This window comes from Canis lupus, chromosome 7 (genome assembly GCF_003254725.2).
Source record: "Canis lupus dingo isolate Sandy chromosome 7, ASM325472v2, whole genome shotgun sequence".
NCBI classification, from domain to species: domain Eukaryota; kingdom Metazoa; phylum Chordata; class Mammalia; order Carnivora; family Canidae; genus Canis; species Canis lupus.
The window spans coordinates 39,497,824-39,517,098 of NC_064249.1; the positions used below are offsets into that span (position 1 = coordinate 39,497,824).

Genomic DNA, 19,275 nt, shown 5'->3' on the forward strand with positions numbered 1-19,275 from the left:
CAGCACAGAGTTGTTACGGCCCCAGTATGTAAGAAATCATCATGAATCTCAGCATCTGTCAACAAGCTCATTTTAGGAAGGAGGCTGCCCTAAAATAACTTGGAAAAAGTGTGATCCAGCCTACTCCATTTAGGGATGAGGAACCTAAGGACCAGAGAAGAGAAAGGACTGCAGACACTCTGCCCTCACAGCACATACAGGGCGGTACCACTGCCACAGGAGCAGCGGCAGCCCTCAATACTGAGCTGTGGGCTGCCAGGAAAAGGCCCCACAGAAGGATAACCAAGCCATGAGTTCCCAGAGCAAGGCTCAGGGTGGGATGGATGATCTCGCAGCAAGTGCACATCACCAGACCACCTCACAGCCCTCACCACCTGTAGGTTCACAGAAGGCACAGAGCCTGCGCTCATGGAAAGAGCATCATGTGAGAGTCAAGAACTTCAGTTTGGTCCTGGCTTTCTTTGCTCTTGACTGTGTGATGTTGGATAATCTCTTTGCCCTCTATGCCTCTGTTTCCTGATGTGCAAAATGAACCCACTGGCTTAGATGGGCATTTCTGAGCATGGGAGAGGAATGGTAAGCATTTCAGATTCCTTAGAGGAGTTGTCAAAACACAAGAGGCACAAGCCCTGCCCTCAATCTGCTAAATCAAAACCAGAAGACAGCACTTCCAAGACCAGCTGAGAACTGAACTCTGTCCATCACTATAAGTGTCTTGAAGAAATGTTATGTCAGACCACCGGCAGCATCCCTTAGACAATAAGAGCCCAACACATAACCCTCTTTGGGAAACTACAGACCCAAGCCAGGTTTATACTTGGTCTCTGACTCTTACCTGTTGATACCATTTCATGGAGATACCATTTCAAATCTCTGTGAATACAAATGTCTTTAACATAGCAGCCTCCATCTATAAACACTAATTCAAAAACATAGCTTTGATCTGAAAAGTAACCCTGAGCCCAGGCCACGTATGTGTAGAATGTGAAGGACATATGTGGAGTCCCCCTGGAGTATGAGTGCCTTGGGGACTCCAGGACACCGTGCACTATGAGAGGAGATGCTTTTGTTCACTGCTGCTATGAGACGGTAGAAAACAGAGATGCTGTCCTCCTGCTCCTGTTTCTGGCACAGAGCTCCTAAAATCCTCCCTTACCCAGTGATAAGGGCGCTAGGAGCATTCCTTATTCATAGGAGGCAATTCGGGGCGGGGGGCTCTTGGGTGGGGGCTGGGTGCCAGAAAACCTGAGTCATGATTAGCTTAGAATTTTCAACCCCACCCCCCACCCTCCAGAAAGGGGAGAGGGTGGAGGTGAATTAAGAGCTGGTCATCCCTATGTGAGGAGGCCTCCATAAAATCCCAGTAGCTTGGGGTTCAGAGAGCTCCCAGGTTGGTGAGCACACCCATGCTGAGAGGGTGACATACCCCAACATCACAGGGACAGATGCTCCTATGTCCAGGACCCCCCCCCCCCCATACCTCACCCATGTATCCTTCATCTGGGTGTTCATCTGTACCCTTTATCATATCCTGTAATAAATCGATAGACATGTTTCCCTGAGTTCTGTGAGCTGTTCTAGCAAATTAGTCAAACTCGAGGAGGGGCCTCAGGGAACCTCCTTTGTGGCCAAGTTGGGCAGAAGTTGTGGGTCACCTGGGGACCTACGACTTGCTGTTGGCATCTAAAGTGCGGGACAGTGTCATGGGATGAAGGCCTTAACCTGTGGGTCTGCACTGTCTCCAGGTAGACAGTGTCAGAACAGGGCTAAATTGTAGGATGCACAGCCGTGTGTGAGAACTGCTCAGTGTGAGAAAACTTCTACCCATCAGGTGACCAGAGTGAAGTGCTGTGTGAGCAGGAGAGGAGACTCAGCAGCAGGAAGAAATGAAGTTTTTCTTATACAGCTGCATCCCCTGCACCTGGATCAGGGCTAGGCATATAGTAGGTGCTCAATAAGTAGCTACTGAAAGAGTGAATCAATGAATGAGTTTGCCCATCTTTATATCCCTGGCCTCGTGTTTGTGACAACTGATAAATCAGTGCATTAATAAATGTGAAGGATTTCTAAACTTCTCAAAACACTTTCATAAATACCTCACTAGCTCATCACAACCATCCAGCCAGTTCTCCCTGCAAAGGAGGGGACACCCTGCTACCCCACACCATCTTCCCAGGTGGGTACATGCGTGCCTAAGGACAAATTTTCTATGCACCAAAGTTGGAGTCCAGGGGAATCCGGGGTCCTAGAGGGCAGTCCCCTGAGGGCTGTCACATGCCTGTCCACCAAGACGCACGTCTCAGATTCAGAGCCTCTGTCCAGACCCACCAATTAACTAGGATTTACCCACATGCAGGAGTACATAAGGATACTCTACCTTACAAAAATATATATATATATATTTCAGGTGGTTTATCAGAACTATATAAAAAAGTGAAAAATAATTGAAAATAAAAATTAGGTCCAGAAAAAAATTTAAACCTGAATAAAATGAAAAAGTTGCAAGAGAGAAACATGCACACATGAAGCCCCAAAGAGCCAAAAGCTTCGATTGCTGCTCCCCCGAAACTAAAGTGCAAAGAGAAACCAGTGGCACAGCTCTCGGTGCCCACAAAGAAAAAGATGTGCTAGCTTGTCAGAGGAAACAAACTGTCCCCCAGCCCAGACACCTAAAATTGCTCACTGCACATATTTTAACTACAGGAGAGGATACTGCATAGTAACAGGAGTTAAGACTCTTTATCGTAGCATCCCTTAATAATGGCCGAGAAACTGCACAAAAGTGTGGCATGGCAGGACCCTCTCCTGGGGAGTCAGGACAGCACAGCGCAGGTTTGCACGTGCCTCCAGCCAGGTGCTGGAACAGCTGGAGCAACGCAAGGAGGGGCTGGGGTCTCCAGCAAAGACCTGTCCCATGGGCGAGCGCTGGTGCTCATCAGGAGCAGCTCCCATCACGTGGAGGCCCCAGCAACACTGACAGGGATGCGGGGAAACTGAAGAGTCTACCCACGTACCCGGATTCTGATTCTAGAACAAGGTTTCAGATAATGGCTGAAAGAAGTGTCTGTTGAGGCCACTCCTCACTTATGACCAAGAGGGAAAAGAAGAAAGCTGTCTCAGCGGCATATAGAATATGCTCTTTATTTAAAAACAACAAACTCCAGAGCAAGGAGGGAGGCATCAGGATTCTCCCAAAGGAGCTCCAAATCTCTGAGCTTAGGTTAAAAATGGAAGAGGGGCGAGCACACAGCTGGCTCACTTTGTTCAAAACGGGTATCTGGCCTGGCCAGAGGCCACTCCGACGGACAGCACAACGCAACGGCCCCGAGCATTCACACGGAGCTCACGCAGCTGCGCATCCCCAGACGGGTGGCGCAGATGCCCTCGTGCGAGAAGCGTGTGAGAGTGATCCACAAAGACGTAGAAATACCCGACATCCAATCGCTCCCCACGTACAACACTGATCTGAGAAACGCAGACTCACTAATTTAAGGAAGAAAAACATGGAATGCCCAGACTAGGTCTAATAAAGCACCGTCCACGTAATCACTAGGTCCTCCCACTTTGAAACGTGGTTGGCCAAGCAGGGCTTTAGGGGGAAAATGTAACCCGTAACCCGGTCATTCATTCGTTTCACCTGCCAGCACTTGGCTGGTCACTGAGCTGGGCGGGTTCAGAGTGTTTCTCTCACTCCAGGTGGCCTTCACCATCACAAGCAAGGAAATATCTGGTGAGTCCTGCTTCTGCCTCGTGTCCACCCCCTCTGCCCACTCAGCTCCCCACAATCTCCCAGTGAGACCTTGACCAGTAGGCCTGGGAAGTCAGGAGCAGCCCTCGTCAGGGACACAACACCCACTGGTGGTCTCAACCCCGCCAGCTGGTGTCAGCTGGATCTACCCTGCTTCCCTGGGTTTGGTTTCTGGGAGTCCTGAGAGATGCCCCTGCGGGGAACTCCACTGTCTTTCCTGATCCCTCTGCATTGATGTAGTTTGTACAATGGGATCCCTCCTCAGCTACTGGCCCCGTACATGACCTGCTCACTGGGGCCAGTGGCTGTCAGGCAACACTGCTTAGCCCTTGTCTCCTGCCACCCCCAGCCTGGAGTCCATCCCCCCCACACCCCTGTCCTCCTATAGCAGACAACTGGCAGGAGCCCAGCTGCCCACGAAGGGACTGATGGCCTGGGACTCCTATGCCAACCTCCATGCTAAGCTCATCAGACCTGCTGACACTGCACAGACCAGCTGGCAGCCCCCCAGGGATTGGAGCCAGGCTACTGCCCACCACCTCACATCCAGTCCCAGTCTAGGAATCCCAAAGTTGCCCCAACCACCTTGCTGGTCTGTTTGGGTACAAGCCTCTGGCCTTTGGCTGCAGGCTGGGAGGTCACGGGCCAGTTTCCTGCTCTCCTCTCAAACCCAGAAATTACAGGTCAGACTTCCAGGCTAATATTGCTGCTTTGCAAGAAGAGCCAATGGGTCAATCACATTATGAAACTTTCTCAACCTCACTGATAGGCCACAGAATGCAAATGCAGATAACAGCGAGATGTTATTCTATACCTATCAGATTGAAGGAGAAGCTAATTGTGCTAAATTAACTGTGGTCAGGGAAGCAGGGAGAAAGGAACCACCTGCTGCTGTTGAGAACATGAGTGGATACAGCCTTCAGAAAGCAACCTAATAATACTTACTGAGGCCAGTATGCATACCCTGCACCCAGCAACCCCCCTCCTAGGGATCTGGCTCATTTAAAGAAAGGCAGCACCACATAAGAGCAGATGTCCAATCGAAAAATGGGCAAAAAACACTGGAAACACAGTAAGTACCCATCAGTAGGAGGACTGATCATGCAGGGGTGCGTGGTACAGCCTTGGGTGACTAGTGAGCCTAACCTGGACGGGCTCCCTGGCCACTGCTGGTGAGAAAAGCCAAATGCAGAAAAATGTAAAAGCAAAACCAAGACACACCCTAAAAAAGTATTCATGTTTGTACCCAAGCATGAGGGAACCTATGAAAGACAAACACCAGGCTGTTCCCCAAGTTTGGGAAGTGACCACAGCAGGCACTGTAGCTGGAGCGGATTGTTATGCAACAGGACAACAAAAAAACACAATTTAAGTCATGGTAGAAAACACAGAATATATGACTTAATTCCATTTATGTACAATGATGCACATGTGGATCCGTAGTAAGATTCATGAAAGTCGTGACGGGAACGCTGACAGGGGCTACCACTGGGTGGTTTCCCCACACCATTCACGAGCTATTTGCATTTTTACAATGAGCATAAATTATTCACATAATCAGGAAAATACCCTGCAAAGCTATCTTACTGGATTTTTTATTCCCCTGCTTTTCTAACTCTATTGACACTCCAAACTCACTACTTCCAACCAAATAAACCACATCATAGCAGCAGCTTCGGACAGCACTGGGCTCACTGTTCATTAGTTTTGAACTGTGTGCATGCATATGGATGTGCATGCCCATGGGTGTGCATGCCTGTCTGCCTATGTGTGTGCATATGTGTATATGCCTGCCTATCTGCATGTGTGCATGTATACATGTGAGTGCCTGCTTCTATGTGTATACATGTACGTGTGTACATAACCTGCCTGTGTATGCATGTGCATTCCTACCTGTGTGCATGTGTACATGCATGTGCATGCCCACCTGTGTGCGCATGCCTGCCTGTGTGTGCCTGCATGTGCATGCCTACCTGTGTATGCATGTGTGTGCATGCATGCCTGCATATGTGTGCATTCATGTCTCCACATGTATGTGCATGCCTGCCTATGTGTGTGCATTTGTGTGCATGCCTACTTACCTGCATGTGTTTATGTGTGTACGTGAGTGCTTCTGTGTGCATGCATGTGCATCTGTGCATCCCTGCCTGTGTGTGCATGTGCATACATGTGTATCCCTGCATGAGTGCACGTGTGTGCATGCCTGCCTACCTACCTGTGTACACACTTGTGTAATATCTCGCTCTCTCTCCAGCCCACCACCATCTGAATAAGCACACAGAAAACTGAGCCCTGGCACCAGGAGACCCCATCAAGCTGCTGTCTCTACTGAACACATGGGCTCCACACCTACTGCCTTGCTTTGCCCAAGGAGCCCAGACCGTAAGCTGGGCTCCTGTGGAGCCATGTTGAGTCCTGGAGGCAACCATGGGGGTGCACCAGAGAGCCAAGGAGTCTTCACCTCAATTATGATCTCAGGAGCTGGGTTCTGACAAATCTTTACCCCTTATTTCCAGGCCGACAGTGTATACGGCCATCCTGTGAACAGAAAGCTCTTTTTGAAGAGCATACCAATTTGCTAAAAGAATTTTGCTGTTGTGGCTGCTTTAATTGGAACAGCCCTCCTTCCACTGCCCTCCACCCCGCCCCCACACTGCTCCAACACAACACAACTCATTCAGAGCCAAAACCAACCTAAGGCAAGGGCAGCAGGGTCAGGGCCTGCCTTCCTTGGTAAGGAAGTGGGGCGCCACCACTTGGCTCCATGCTCATTTGCATATAGTTTTATATAAATTTAGATGTAAGCCTCAAGAGGCCTAATTTCAAGTGTTTAGAATCAAATTGGTTAGTTTGTGCAACTTGTCAGATGTATGCAACCATTTGAGCTTCCCTGCTTGGTCAGGGTCCAGGACACTTCCACCTGTTGACAAGCACTGCTGCACTGCTCAGGCAGGAGAGCCCTGGCTCGCACCTGGGACAGAGCACCCAGGGCAGAGGTTCCCTGCTCAGCCCACAAGGGCTCCCTTGCCTCAGAAGCTGTTGCCGTACGGCCAGCATGACTGCTGCTCCGTATTTAAAATTCTCTTTCAGGACACATGGGTTGTGCGCAAAGCAAAGCTCAGCTGTCCCCCACACACAGCACTTGGGGCCCGCCAAAGAGCATGTTGGTAGGTGATTACACATAATACCTGCAGCCCATGAGAACACCAGGAGGGCAGGAGCCATACCTTACTTACTGGAAATTTCTGCCAACTCAAAGGCCTCAAGCATTCCATTAAGCACAGTGTATATACTCAGTTCTCATTCTACTGGCTCTATAGGTCCTCAAGCAACCTCCTCCACTTCGATGTGCAGGTGCAGGGCAAGGCAGAGATGGGCAGCAACCCAGCCCTACATGGTGCAAACCCTCCCCAGCAGACGCCACATGTGGAGCCTGGACTGGGGAGAACTGATTATTTTGCAATTAACAGAGGGGCTCCTGGGGGTTTTCTTTGCTTGAACCAAGTTTCCCCTGAGTTTCTGCATATCCAAACGAAGCCAAGTAGGGAGAACCCTACTTTGAGTTGGGGTAAACGTGGGGTTCATTATTCACCCAATCAATGACATTGAGCAGCTATTACGTACCAAGATTTCAGGCATATACTGGAAAATAGGTATACGTTGCTATATTCATTTCCTACAGCTGCGGTATCTAATTGTCACAAATGTAATGGCTTACAGTGAGCTAGTGGAGGTCAGGACTCTGAAATGGGTCACATGGGCCTGAGATCAAGCATCAGCAAGGCTGCGGCATTCCTTCTGGAGGCTCCAGGGGAGAATCTGTCTCCTCACCACTTCACCCTGGCCCTCCTGCCTCCTTTGCCAAAAGCCCTTTGTGGTTACATTGGGCCCAGCAGATAACCTCTTCCCCATCTTGGTATCCTTAATGTAATCCCATCTGCAAAGTCCCTCTGGCTACATAAAGTAACACAAGTGCCAGGAACCACGGTGTGTGGGCATCACCGGGCTATCATCCTGCCTACTGCGACGATGGATGAACACAATACATGAGGGAAGCCCACCATGTCTGGGCTGACTGCATAGCCCAGGGATTCAGAAAGGAAGAAACTCAAGGAACAAGGGACAGCAGATTATTTACATTCAGGATAAATCACGACCTCTGGGCCTGCCATTCCTCTCACTAATAGAAGGGCCGAGAGCCTCCTGGCTCCTTCTGCCTCAGGAAGTGAGGTCATCTGACTGCAGAAGCCACCAGGCCTGCGTACTAGGGCAGGACAGCTGTGCAGCAAAAGCCCTGTCAGCCCTGCATGCGGTTCCTGTCTCCTGAGCAGGATGCCTGCCACCTCCTCAGCTCCATGACACCCCTGGGGCATGCGGGCTAGCTAGTGGTAAGCTCTGGATTTAAGCTTAGCGGAGGAAGAAACTCCAGCTCACAGGTTGACCAGATGCCTGGGGTTCCAGCACTGGAGCTCTCTGCACTGGGGGGGTGATTCCTTGTTCCCGTGATGCTACTCCAGGTTCTTATCTCTGCATCTCCTTCAGAAACATCCTAGGGGACAGGGGAGGGGAACGCAGATATTCCTGCAGAGACAGCTCTAAGATCCCCTTAATGAGCAAAGCTCTCCCTGAGCCTGGACACAGCTCCTTGCTTCTCGCTGGCTCTGAAGAATGAGGATTGCCTGTTCCTTACCTGGCACCAACGGACATTTAATGACTGAGCCAATGAAGGGGAGACGCTATCTACGATCTTTCCTTCCTTGGGGGAACTCACCTCCTAGTTCCACACCCCCTCTAGACTGCTAGTTCCCCAGGGACATCCACACTCTCTCCCCTGCTCCCTCCCCACCTTCCTCCAAACCTCAAGGTCAGCACACCCAGAAAGGAACTCATCAACATTCCTCTTCAAAAGCCACCCCTTCAGAGGGGTTCAAAGATTTCAGTGATTTTTAACTCATTTCTTATCCACCTGCCCCTGATGCCCTGAGCCAGCACCCGCACACCACCACCCCCACCAACCCTGAACCTGTGGCTCACTTTGCTGATGTGGGAGCACCAGCAGCTTTGACCATCTTCTACCATACCCTTCCTCTCCCCACACTGGGGCTTCCCATCTACTTTCTCTTTGGTCACACTGCCACCAGCCACAAATTCTTGACTCTAGGTCTCAGTCCAGTCTTTGAACTTCTCCAGGATTAGGGTTAGTACTTATTCTCCCAAGTTGTTGTTTTTTTTTTTTTTTTTAATAGACTTTAACTTTTAGACCGGTTTTATCCACAACAAAATTGAGTGGAAGACACACAGATAGACTCCCTGTCCTCATGCATGCACAGCCTGCCTGTAATCAACATCTCCACCAGAGTGGGACGTTTATTTCACTGAGAAAACAACGTCGACACACTAGAAACACCCTAGAAGTGCACAGCTTACACGAGGCGTCACTCGGGTACTGTGCATTCTGAGGGTCTGGACACAGGTGTAGGGACAGGTGTCCACCACAACAGCGTCACTTAGGCCTCGACATCCTGTGCTCACCCTTCTTCCAGCACCAGGCCACCCCTGATCTTTTCCTATCTCTACAACTTGGCCTTTTCCAGAACGTCACAGAGTTGGAACCACACAGGACAGAGACATTCCAGACTGGCCTCTTCCACTTACTAACAAGCATTTAAGTTTCTTCCATGTCTTTTTGTGGCTCGATAGCTCTTTTCCTTAATTCCTCCCACATATCTAAACTTCACCTTCCCCTGGGGGCTCTGAGTCAGCTCACTGCTCTGGTTCCTGCCATGACAGTCAGTCCTCAGGGGGACCTTCCTGCCACAGGGCTGGCCACACAGAACCAAGTCCCCACCAGCAATGCCGGCCACCCCACCCCACCCTGCTTCTGCTAACCCTGCAGCCAGGCGGGGGAGGGGGTCACACATCCTGCCTCACCTCAGTCCCTACTCAGCAATCACAGTCCACAGACAAATCACACCAGACTCCTGACCACTTCTCCCAAGTGCATCCTGACCATCTGGATAATCCCTCCACCCATCTGTGCTCCAACCCCCAGAAGGGCCACCTCCGCATGATGACCCAGTCAGATGGGACTGTCATGGAGCCTCCATCACTGATCCCACTGCCTGATGTTACACTTGTTACCTCCGTGAAAGATCCTGAGGACTGGGCCCACGTCTTTCTGCGCATGTGCCCTGAAGTCCCAGCAGTGACTGGCAAACGGGTGCTCAGTAAAGTAGGAATAAATACGGCTGGTTCGCCTGGGGACTGCCCAGCACAGGGCTGAAAATCCCCATGAATGGCCAAAGGCAGGAGAGCATCTGATTCATGACTTAAACATACCCGAGCTCCCTTCTGTGTCTCCCACTGCTTCCTGCCCCTGGGCCGGTCAGGTCCCAACGAGCTCCTTCGGGGAAAGAGAACATCCTGCCCTGTGGAGGCCTCCAGGTGGTGGGAGGGACCAGAGTGAGTCTGGGGTGTGCCCGTCTACAGATGTCCGGGCTGCCATAGCCATAAACCCCGGATAGCCAGCCGGGCTCGGAGCACGCCACCCCCTTCCTGACCTGCCACCTGCACATCAGGACCTCCATCCTACCTCATTGTCCACCGTACTTAGGAAACAGATGCATGAGGAGCACAGAGACAGTGGCCACAGCCCGGACTTCAGAGCACATTGGAGATGCCCCATACCACTGGCTGTACTCCCTCCACAGCAAGTTCCAGAACAGGCATGCAACCTGGCAAAGTGCTGAGGAAGCGACAGGCACTGCGGCCACTCCAAGCCTCCCTGTCACTTCTACTTGGGTCTCCTTCCCAGATCAGGCCAGTGCCTGGGGGGCCTGGCGCCCACAGCAGCCTCCAGCACCAAGCAGCACCCAAGAACACAGCACAGAGAGTAGAGGTGGCGCGCAGGGCCCCGGGGACATGGGAAGCAGCACACTTCCCCTGCTACAGATGGAACCCTTCTGAGCACGTCCGGTCCTTCCAAGTGAGGAAGGCCAGCAGTCCCAGAGTGCAGGTCCATGCTGCTCCCCACTGCTCTCGAGGTGTGGCACCCACACCACCTTCCTGTCCTGTCCTCCACCCCGCCGGCTAGAGCGCAGGGGCCAGGTGGTCGGTCACCCTCCCTGCACGCCCCCATCTCCTGGGCTGCAGGTCTCTGGTCGCCAGAAGCCTCGTCCCTCTAGTGGCGGCAGGTGACGCTGCAGCCTGGCAGGAAAGCCCTGGGTCTCAGGCTGGTGAGAAGGGTCAGGTGTTGGCCCACAGCCAGGGAACGTGAGCAAACAGATGGGCAGGGGTTCTCCCTCTCGTGTTGTGGAGGTGGCTGCAGTTCACCATGCGCGTCCAGGCAGGCGTCAGAGCTGAAAGGCCCGGGGACCGTGTGTGCCCCACACCCTCTCCCAGGTCCTGGAGGCCAGCTCCACAGCCACCACGGGGGCGCGATTATCCGGAGGACATATTCCCAGCATCCTCCACACATTCAGGGCCGTGTGCAGGCCTGGGCCAGGAGCTGCGGCGACAGCCACAGCAAAACGCACACGGGTCCCCAGGGTCCTCTGCCACAATGTGAACGCCGCCCTAGATTCACACGGCTACACCACCCACCTGCCGGCTTCAGAGAGCTGGAGTCCCCTGTCTTGACCGGCCTCTCTCCCCACATGCCCCAGCATCCAGCCACAGCACGGAGGCTGCCCGGCCTTCACGAAACTGCCCCTCCTGGCCTTGCTCCCACCACTCACTGACCTGCCTGGGTCACTCCAGTCGGGCTGACTGGCCTGCAGGGGTCACAGGGGACCAGGTTATGCTTCACATCTTATTGCACTGTCTCTAGCTTCCTAAATGTAGATGAGCTTCCACGTAGATGTGGCTGGAACCAATGTCCAAAAGATTCTGCAGCTAAGATGCTCCATGGACGCAGCTGCCACCTCCGCAGCCCCTGCCCAATCACGTGCACCTTCTCCAGCATGCTGAATGCCCCCCAGGGCAAGCCCTGTCTCATTCCTTGGTTCGTGTATGATAATTGTGGAACAAAACAGTGCATTTGAGGACAGGAATGCACGAGCGACAGCCACACACACGGCTGCAGCCACCAGCTAGCACACAGACAGCCTGCAGCTGCGTCCAGGGATCCGCCTCTGAAGAGGGCCGCTTCCTGGCTTTTGTGTTCAGCTTCACTGACAAGTGTCCCTTCAGACCCCTCTCAGAGTTTACAGCCCCGAGCAGCATCTGGTCACAACGTCCCCCTTCTCCTAACTGCCCCTGAAAGGGTCAGGCTTTCTGTACCAAGATGAAGAACCAACCATGTCTCACTTCCCTTCCATCAGAGCAACTTATGGTCCTGGAACCAGGAGAAATCAGACACATTGATCATTCTCTTAAAAACAAACAAACAAACAAACAAAAAAAAAACAAATAAACAGAGGCACCTGGGGGGGGGCGGGTAGGACGGGGCCTGGAGGGGTCAGTCCTCAGCCAGCACAGTGGCCAGGAGCTGTGCTGGGGGGCGACCGGCCAGGAGCAGTCCTGGCTTGGCCACACGCTCCCCGTGTGAGCACAGCAAACCTTCTGTGCCTCCATTCCTCATCCAGAAAACAGGTCACTAAAGGATCCGCATAACAAACATTGAGGACACGGGGTCCCTGCAGTAGGATAGGGCCTGGAGGGGTCAGTCCTCAGCTAGCACCAGTGATTCTACAGCGACACCCACCCTCCACGCAAGGGCAAAAAGCAGCCAACACAGGTAAAACATCATTCACAAGCCCCTGTGTCCAAACAGCATGACCAGCACCCTCCCCCAAACCACCATCCCCATAGGCAAGAGTCATCGGAATTTTGTGACCACTTCCCTGTGACTTGTGTGTACCTGGAAGTCTGAGACCTGCTGACTTAGGATAACCTGAAGTGACACCTGACACATCTGATGATCACCTCTACAGCAAGTGAATGCCTGGCCTCCTTTGGGGCCTGAGAACTGTGCTGGCAGCTGGACGGGGAAGCCAAGGCAGGGAGGTGTCCACAAGGCCCTGAACCTCCACAGATAGAGCTGGGGATGGAGAAGTAAGGAAGCATTGTCTGGGGTGGCTGCAGTGCCTAGCGCCCATGCCTGGGAAAAGGACAGTGTCACCAAGTAAGAGTGGGGACCTCACGGGGCCAGCTGCAGAAGGGTGCTGAGCAGGTCCCAGGGGGTGCAGGTGGTCATGTTCAGGCACTATTCCTGGGAAATGCCTGGTGGGCCTTCCTGGGGGGGTGCTTCCCATCCTGTACCATCCCATCCTCATCCTCTCCCCACCTTTCCCCCTCCCTGTCCCCTCCCCTCCTCAAGGTGCCCTGCCCATCCTGCCCAGGGCTGAACCCCTCGCTGTGCAGCAGGTGCTACAGTTCAGGACAGTGGCCGGCAGCACCAGGGTCACCAGGAGGCTCAGCCCAGGCCCGGGCCCTGCCCTCAGTGGCTCAGCCATCACGACCCACCTCAAGGACCCTAACGACACTGCCACATCCCAGCAGCACTAAAGGCGAGCCTCAGAGGCCCAGAGGAACCGCTGCTGTCTGACCAAGGAGGCAAATACAGCACAGAGTAAAATAATTCGGTGTGATCCTGACCCAGTGTCAACTGTTTTGGAGGAAACCTGCCACCTGCACTTGTCTTCACACTGCTCCTCCCTCCTCCACCTTTGGATCTGCTTCCCTGGGACATAAGGAGCAGTGGCCTCCAGCCTGCCCCAAACAGCCCCTGCCCAAGGACCGCTCAACCCTCCCTCGGGCGATGACACACAAAAGACATCTTGGCCATGGGTGCTGACGTCCCCCATCACCACCCAGACCTCCTGGCCCTTGGGCTCAGAGCCGCCCCCAAGTCCCAGTTCACAGCACAGGGGGCAGGACCTGCTTCTCCGCTCCCCGCCCCCTACCCTGGGCACAGACACAGGAACAGAGAACAGCTAGGAAAGGCAGTGGGGATATGGCAGGGTGAGTACAGTATCCAGAGGGTCGCCGGACAGGAGACAAAGGGCTGAGTCTGAGCCAGGAGAGCGCAGGTGGCCCAACAGACAAAGCGGACTCGGACACCCTTGGCAAAGAAAGGGCTTTGCGCTTGTCAAACTGCCTCTGGCACCTGTTGCTCAGGGTGGGGAGCTGTGAGGTTCCACGGGGGCAGAGCCAGAGCCCAGAGGGCCTCAGCTGCCTGTGCCGATGGAGAAACCAGGGCCTGGAGCGTGGGTGAGGCCGCGGTGTGAGCCAACACTCATGCACGCACGTGACACAGCTCAGGGCTCCGCACCCTCTCACAGCCACCCCACAGAGGGAGAGGAGGCCCAGGCAGCACACAGTGCTCCTTCTCAGCCCCCCCTCCCACACAGGTCCGAAGAACTCAGGATGCAGGACAAGGGGACCCCACCAGGAATGATAGCACCCCCCCACTCCTACACAGGCCTGCAGGGCTCGGAGTGCAGGATGAGATGGGAGGGAGGGGACCCCTGATTCAGGACACTGGGGGGATGGGAGGGGAATGGGACCAGGACAAGGAAAGACCCCTTTGTCTGACAATGGAGGAGGCCACGACCCGGAGAGACATGGACAGACCTGCCAGGGCCAGTTCAGTGACGGCACACAGAGCTTTCTGTGTCGCACTCTGAATCAAGACAGCTGTGCACCTGCCTCTGGGATGCACACCTCTGCTCACAAGGAGGGATGCCCCCCTCAAAGACAGACAGACAGAGCACATACATGAAAAATGCAAAACAACCCTCCAGTGCTGGTCTTCCTTGGGCTCTGCATTATATTAAAGAGGTGGGCAGAACCCAGGGGGGCCTTCTCTTCCTGCCCCACCGCACCCTCCTCTTCCATCCTGGGAGAAGCCTGCTGGACACCCAGGGTGCGCCGTGGGAAGACCAGACAGACACGTGTGTATTCCTTGCTTCGGTTGGGATAAAACCCTACAGGGCACCTGATGTAAACTCCTGGTGGAGGCCCCAGTCCAAGGGGTTTGGGCCGGTGGCCTCCACCACGTCCCATGGCCTCTCGGGGTTGACAGGGTCCCATTTCCAAATGAGAAGACTGACTAGATGACCTCAGGTCCCTTTTGGCATCAGGACTCGAGCACTGGATGATTACACGACTCCACCTCCTCCCGACAATTTAAGTCAAATTAAAAGAAAACAGATCAGCAAACAGACACCACACCGCCTGCCTGCCCCGAATCCAGAAGTGCCGTCCGTGCAGCGCACAACAGCCCACTAGCCCCTGACAACACTGGCTGAGCCCTCCACCCCGAACCTTTACTAGCTTTGGTTGTGGTTTGTTGTAGCGACGTTTTTTCCTTGAATAAAATGTTGCGGGATCCCTGGGTGGCGCAGCAGTTTAGCGCCTACCTTTGGCCCAGGGCGCGATCCTGGAGACCCGGGATCGAATCCCACGTCGGGCTCCCAGTGCATGGAGCCTGCTTCTCCCTCTGCCTGTGTCTCTGCCTCTCTCTCTCTCTGTGTGACTATCATAAATTAAAAAAAAAAAAAAAATGTTGCCCTCGGTGTTTGACATAAGAAAGGAAACACAGAGTGAGGGGGTCCGGCCTGACAGTAGCTCCTAGGGGCCAGGGCCTCACGGGGGCGGCAGGGCGCTCCTCTGCCTCCAAGGCCCTCTCCTGCTGGGCCTCCTGCCCACAGCGTGCGGCTGGGCCCCAGTGGCTGAGGGGACAGACTTCTGGAAACAACAGCTCCTCCAGAGCCACAGTCCCTTAGCTATAAGAATCCTGCCACCCCTCACTTTATTTGGCTTTGTGATGATCCCAGAACGTGGAGGAACTAATTATAATGGAGGAGCCAGCGCACAGCCCTGCTCTGAGCCAATCACATCACCTCCTCCCTCGGGAGACAACTGGCCCTGCCTCCCATTTACAGAGCAAAATAGCTCACCGTATAGTGGTGGAAGTTGCCAGCGCTGCTAATTATAAGAACGTGGCTCCTGGCGGGAATGCAGAGGGGTATCTTGTAAGTGGTACAGACAGAGTTTGGGAGGGGCCTGCTGTGCTCGGCTCCGCCAGATGTGGGGCAACGGGGGTATTTCTCAGGAGGAAGTGGGAATTGGGACCAGGGATTGCTTTCCCAAGGCGAGAAGGAAGAGCTGGGTTTCACTCTGCCATTTATCCTCTGGAATTGGGGCCAAGCAGCCCGGGAGACAGCAAACTGGCAAGACACGGTTTTATAACTCCTGAGTCATACACCTGCCACTCCAGCTTCCAGATGAGCATGTGCTCTGCTAGGTTCCTGCAAAGTCCTCCTCCAAGTAGACGCGGTGAAAGCTGTGCACTCAGAAGGCAAAGCCATGTGCCGTGGAGGCACGTCACGTGGCCCCTGTGGGATACTTCAGGCAAGAGAAGGTGGAGACCCTCCTCAGGGGCAGTGTACAGCCACAGCTTGAATGGGCCCCGGTCCAGCAAGTCCAGCGTCCTGGCCGGAGCACCGCAGCCCCGCATCAGGCGGCATGAGCTTCTGCAGCCGCCGTGGGCTATCACAGCACGGGCTCTGTGGCACCAGGAGCTTACCCCTGCTGTAGAGACAGGTTTGCTTCCTCTGAATACAGGGCAGGTGACAGCTAGGCTGAAGAGCTCAGGGAGTGGACACTGTCACATGTGGGTCACCCAACGTCTGTGCCCTTCCACATGGGTCTGATTTCATCTGGAGAAACACCTCGCCCCTCTGACCGCAGTCCCAGGGGGAAGATAAATCCAGGAGCCGGAGACCCCAGAACACTTCTACTCACCACTCAGTGTGGCCAACAGGAGCACAACCCACACTGAGCCTAGAAGACTCTCCGTCCTCAGAAGCAGGAATTCAAGGACAGAAGGAAGAGGGCCAGGGACCTAAATCCAGGTTACTCTGCATGTCAGGTCTTGTGTTCCAGACCTGCTGTGCACTGTGTGAGCACTCCACTCCTCTCCCCAGAAATCCCTTTGTGGATGAAGGTGGTCAGGACCGATCTCTAGAACCTCAGCAGATACATGGAGGGTCACAGATGGAGAGCAGGAAAGGAACAAGATGCACGCAGCAAACAGGGGAAGAGCCACAGAATTCCACAACTGGTTAGGACCCCAGAGACCACTGTGTTCAGTGCCTTCACTTTACACATACATGCACACAGGCACACATATGTGCACCCATGCATTCATGCACATGCTCACACATGTGTGCACACACTCGCATGTGCACACACACATGTACCAGTGCATGCCCACGCTCACACATGCCCACACATGCACACGCTCACACACACCCACACACATGTGCGCACACACACATACCCGTGCACACACGTGCACGCGGCCCAGGGAGGTACAGGGACTCTACACCACAGAGCAGTTTGTGGGAGAGTGCCATGTAGCAACAGCGCCAGCCCCTCTTCCAGGGCATGACTTTTGGGTCTAAAGCTACCAGGCAATGAGGGAAAAGGGTGTCGGGACAGAACCCGTTTCTCTGTGCTCAGCACATATGCTCTATTGGCCTCCGCTCAATCCTCGCACTCTCTCTAGAACCTCCAAGAACAATCATCCCGGGGTTAAGTCACGCTCCAGGAATGCCGCAGGGGCTCAAGGTGCCGCCGTGGCTCACTCGACCCCCAGTTCCAGACAGTGCTTCTGCAGGCGCCAGGAGGCCGCCCCCCACCTGGCACCACTGCCTGCTCCCACACTGGGGCCATCCCCAGGCCCTCCCTCCTCGCTAAGTGGCTGGTGTCAGCAGAAGCCCCTCCACCACCAGGACCCCCGCCCCGGGGCCTGCCCAGGGCCGGTGACAGCGAGGACAATGAAAGCTCTGTCAGGGGATCCCTGAGTGGCTCAGCGGTTTAGTGCCTGCCTTTGGCCCAGGGCGCGATCCTGGAGTCCTGGGATCGAGTCCCACGTCGGGCTCCCAGCATGGAGCCTGCTTCTCTCTCCTCCTGTGTCTCTGCCTCTCTCTGTGTGTCTATCATAAATAAATATATAAATAAATAAATAAATAAATAAATAAATAAATAAATAAATAAATAAATCTTTGAAGAAAAAAAAAAAGAAAGAAAGAAAGCTCTGTCAGGTTTCAGGCAGGCCCATGGGATTCGGGGGTCCTGCACCGTTTCCCAGCGAACATACAGGACGGAAGGGGAAGGGAAGTGGCATCTATCTGTTCAGAGCAGAACTGAGAAACAGTTGGCACAAACGTGTTCTCTCTGGCCCTGGTCTGCCTACAGCTGCCCGAAGCCTCCCCAGCTGGCAGTGCCTCGGGCAGTGGGGCTCGGTGTCCATGCGCACGTCCGGTCCCCCGCCGGCAGCCTCCCCAAGGGGCAGGTGACGCCGTGGGGCACCCTGGAGCCACTCCTGCTCGCGTGCTCAGGGTTCCCGTCCCGTCCGGCCTCACAGCTCCAGTTCCCGCTTCCTAAGCTCTGCCTTCTGCAGGGCTGGAATCGCTGGGCTGTCTCCAGGCCCGCAACCCCTGCAGTTGCGAATTCCTTTTCTCAATAAGCTCACAGAACACATTTAAATATTTTTTTTATGCAAGAGACAAATGTCTCTATTATATAGGGGACCATCTGGGCTGCTATAGCTAGCTGGCTATGTTGCTATCGGCTCTTTTTTTAGGGTTCATGAATCAGTTGCCAATACAAAAAAAAAAAAAAAAAAAGGAAGTCAGCTCCAAGATTCCACTTCCCTCCCCTGCATTTTCCCAGCGGGAAAGCTGTATCCCATTGTCCAAACGGACCCCACGAAGGCGCCAACAGCACAGGTACCTAAGGCTGAGGCCCTGGGAATGTCAGCCCCAAGTTCTCCTCGCCATGGGGGAGGGAGGTGGCATCAGCTAACATCCCAGCCCCGGGGCCCTCCAGCTGGGCTAAGGAGTATTGTGCAGCCTCTGGCAGATCTAGGATACGTGCCAAGAAGAAGGAACAAAAGGAGGTCAAAAGCAAGAGAGGAGGAAGGGAAGAAGGAAGGAGGAAGGAGAGAGAGAGTGGTCAAGGCCTGGCAGCCCCTGATGCCAGGGACGCACCAGCCACGGCACACCTGCAGGCAGCAGAAGGCAGCTGAGCTTTGGGTGTCAGGTGGCCAAATCCTGGACAGAACATGTCCCTGGAGGGAGAGGGGCGGAATGTGGACTCGTGGTGTCCAGGCCCACAGTTCCTCCCGATGTAGGAAGACAGGAGGCCAGGGCGTCATTCACCCAGAAACGCACACACCTGCAGCTTTTACAGACACTGCAAAGGACTCGTTAGAGTCCATTCTGGCGGCATGGCACCAAGCCGCCCCCGCCGCGGGTAGCTCCGGGTACTGACCACCTGCACGCAGACCAGGCCCAGGCTCTCGGCCGCCAGCCTCTGGGCGTGGAGAGGCAGACAACAGCTGGGTGCACCTGTGACAACTGCCCCAAACCGTGCTGATGGCAAATGGGCACATGGGCACTCCCCGCCTCCCACACCCGCCACCAACCCTGACCCCGGGGGGACAGAGAAAACAAATCCATCCTCCCCACGTGTCTGGCCAGGAAGGTGTGGGGTTCTCTCTGCCACAGATTGTT

General features: G+C 54.2%; 1 protein-coding gene across 1 annotated transcript in view; it reads right to left on the reverse strand.

Moving 5' to 3' along the window:
- The window catches only part of CNIH3 (cornichon family AMPA receptor auxiliary protein 3), a 104,145-nt gene that overhangs the window by 74,012 nt on the left and 10,858 nt on the right, over window positions 1–19,275 (reverse strand). The window lies entirely within an intron of this gene.